This window comes from Diadema antillarum, unplaced genomic scaffold (assembly GCF_040938485.1).
Source record: "Diadema antillarum isolate AM-2024a unplaced genomic scaffold, OU_Dant_1.0 seq00000693_RagTag, whole genome shotgun sequence".
NCBI lineage: Eukaryota > Metazoa > Echinodermata > Echinoidea > Diadematoida > Diadematidae > Diadema > Diadema antillarum.
Window position 1 is genome coordinate 3,871,203 of NW_027271598.1, and position 4,053 is coordinate 3,875,255.

Below are 4,053 nucleotides of genomic sequence, written 5' to 3' on the forward strand. Positions count from 1 at the left end.
GTTACCAATCACCTCACTTGCAGTTAAAATTTAATCTCGGCAGTGGACAATTATTCTTGGACCTGATAACTTTAAGGGAATCGGAGGATTCTGCTCTTATTTTTTTATTTTAGATGTTCATTTTGTTTCATTGAACCTTTGTGTACATCCATATCAACGATGTTTGTTTGTAGCCTATGGTAGGACCATCCAGGTAAAAAGGCAATAACGACATTGTACATAAATTATGTATTCATAATGCTGATGGTATAGCCCTACCACAACATAAATTTTTGTGTCTACACGATGTCTCTTCATTTGTATCGATGCTCTTGAAATTTTCTATGATGAGCCTTGTGGTGCGAATGTACGACTAATGAAAGGTGATCATTCATGATTATATGGGGCGGAGCAGGAAATGAATGGTCACAGGAAACAATGTACCACTCCCAACCAGACCCAATATGACAAGTACGTCATCATTTGTCATCCCCCGGGGAGCTCCAGGTAACAAATCTGTCTCGGTGAGATCATGGTCTGGATAATATACCAACAAGGTGTGTCCATTGTTATGGAAGATCAGGAATAGCCTCGCAGGAAAGGTTGTATTGTTACTTGTACATGTATTACCTATCTTTCTTCGAACCTATCCGTCTCCATTGATAAATAATATATCTAATATGCATAGTAGGCAAGATACTGACGCGTAGTTGTTTTAGTGTGCAAAATTTATAACTGTAAATTTCACAATTTTATAGTATACGGATCAAGCTGCAGGGACATATCTTTTAAAAAACTATCTGTATTACATCCGTTATCCATGTCCTTTCGGTGAAACTTGGCGTTTCTCGGAAATCGAATCGTCCAAATTGATTTGATTTGATTTGATTTGATTTGATTTAATTTATTTCAGCATTTTTCACAAAGTTATACAACATAACAAACAATTTTCCAGTACTATAACATATTATATTCTGTCCATGATGCAAGCCTTTATGATGCAAAAGATATTTTATCATCAAGTATTCGTACCACAGCTTTAATAGACCCTATTGATGCGTCAGGCTGTAATGTCAGGGGTAAGATATAAAAATCATATCTATGTGATATATGGGGGGGGGGGAATATAAATAGCCCAGTCGGGGCGTTACTGACTAAATGATGGAAAGAGGGAACGGTGATTGTTATAAGAGCAAGGACTTTGTAAAAGACAAAGAAATGTCAGAAGTGTGAAAAAGTACTTTCCTGAAATATTGACATTGTGAAGTAAAATACCACTTCACATTTGAATTGATCTTTAAAAGGTTTTTTTTTTCCATTCAGCCTATAGCACTTTAAAAAAAAAGAGATTAGATAATGCAAATATGTGAAACTTTAGAACTGTGAGGGTTACACCAGTTTCCTGTTCTTAATTTTAAGAGACCAAAGCTGCTTTTATTCTGTAAGGAATACATTTTATCAAAAAAATCCTCGTCACTGTCTATTGTGCCGACAATATAGCAAGATAGACAGGAAATTTAATGTAATATGTGAACATTCATATTAAATCAAACGATGCATGGGAGTGTGTACACCAGAAATGACATGAAAGTAATTGATTCGTCCAAGTATATCGGTCACAAACTCCAGCTATGACGACCGTTATGATGCTAATTCCATTCATATGTTATGGGGATTGAAATTTAGATAGAAGTTTCATAGATTACCCGAACTAGTATTTTTCAGAAGTATTATTCGAGAACATGTTTTGACGAAACCCAACAATGCCAAGTTTTGACATTTCAGTATATATTATTGTCATTATTAGAAATTTTTAATCTTATCATGATCATCACAAAGAGTAATATTTTTCCATCAATCTGTTTTTGTCATTATCGCTGTTTTATATTATTATTATCATCACAACAACCTTTCCAGCATCATTTGTAGTAGTTTTAAGAACTCATATTACTTCTTAAAATGCCGGTAGATATACCAAAACAATTTGCAGCGCACATGGATACAACGCATTAACAAATCCAAAATGTGACATAATATAGCTAACCCATATGTAGCAACTAACCATGGTGTTGAACTTGCAGGTGGATTATTGTTGTTGTTGTTTTGGATGACATGATGGGAGGCAATATAAATGTTTTGACCCTCAGAAACTGTTATTACAAAACTGTGATTCGTGCTATGAAATAAAGATTACGTCAAGTGCATTTTGATTTTAAAATGTATTATATACAAATTAACAGTCGATGATGAAGTTTTTATATCATGGTATAGGAATCTTCCCTCTTTTAATCACTTGACCCTTATTGTGCCAAGGTACTTAGCTGAACTTTCGGCGAAGAAAGCACAGTGAACATTGTTAACCTGTGAAAATCGGCAAGAAATCCTCATAAACATTCTCCAAATTAGTGAGTTGAGGATTTTTTTTTAATCTTCTTTGGACCTCCTTTCCCGTTATTGTTGGGGGTGTTCATTGGTTTCTTTATGGTTCTATATTATTCTTTTTTTTTTTGTCAATCCTTCCTTCTTCTTCTTTGGCTTTAGCATCTCACCTGGAAAATAAGCCATATAGAGGATGTATATGGTGCAGATTTAGAGTTGAAAGCAAGATTTATAAGCAGAGGGATGAAGATATGCGGTATGAGTCCTCGTTGTTTTGTTTACAGAGGGAGGCAAACTGAAGAAAACTCATACCCCATATCTTACCCCTAATCTTTTGCTTTCTTCAATATGCCTTGTCTGCCTAGGACTTTATACTAAACTTAACAACGTCAAAATTTTGGAGCTTGGGTATTTGTTCCAAGTTCATCGTGTCACTACCGGCAACCAGGGATATAGGCTGGTGGTATAAAGTGCCCGGAAAGCAGTACAGATGACAGATTCGATTCCAGCTGGTTCATTTTTTCCGACATGTTTGTTAAAAATGTAGAGCAGCAGTTACGATCTTACAAATCTAATTTGTAAAGAGGGATACAAATTGAAGAAAACTCATTCCCCCAATTTTTTTTTTGTCATATAGCCCATTGTATTGGTTTCATGTTTTTTTTTCTCTCTCTCTTTTCAAAATCTAAAACCACTACTTCAATTACTCTACTACCAACATTTTCCTCGTCACCTCGATTATCATTATTATTATTATTAGGCCTATTATTATTATTATTATTATTATCCGTATTATTAGGCCTATTTTGGCAATATAATAATTAATTATAATTATAATTATTATCATTATTATTAGGCCTATCATAATTATAATTATAATTATAATTGTTATTATTATTGTTATTATCATCATTATCATTTACAGTAATTTGTTTCATGGACCGCATGAGCACGTGCGGAAATGTTTTTCTTAGAACTCTGACATCCTAAAATCGGTGTTAAAAATTCACGACATAGTTAAAAAAAAGTAATTTTGATATCAATTATCCTAAATCTTAGACTGACATGTACGCGAAAATATATCATATTTTTATCATCATTGGTTTTTTAACTAGGGGGTGTTTTACAAAGGATCAACTTAGTATAAAATGATCGTATGATGTGTGTATCTTCAATATTCTAACTCCCAAATAAAAATGAATACTTTGGAGACTTTTTTTTTCATACAGCCATTAATAAAGGAATTTTCTGTGGTTTCTGGAAACACTGAATAAAACTAAAAAGGGCATTCAATAGTATCGATGATTGTAAGTTGATCCTAACTCAAAGATAGAAAACACGTCCAGGAGCATAGACATTGAAATGTGTATAGTACTATGATCGTTAGTCATTCCATAACGGGATGCTGCTAGCAATAGTCTGACTTTTCTCACGATCACTGCTCAGTTATCCTTATGCATTTTGTAGGATTAAAGAAAGAAAAATTACAATAGTTGACAATAAATGTGTGCATTACAGCCATGCAAATTGCCATCAACCACAAACAGTTCATTCACCAGCGTTGAAAGCTAGTGATTCCGAATCAAATAACCCGCCACTGTACGTGACAATACAGAACGTGTACTGTGAGTATGAATGCGTTTCGTGCTCCGTGGCGCGGCATAAACACGCGCATGCGCACTGGCGTCACTAACG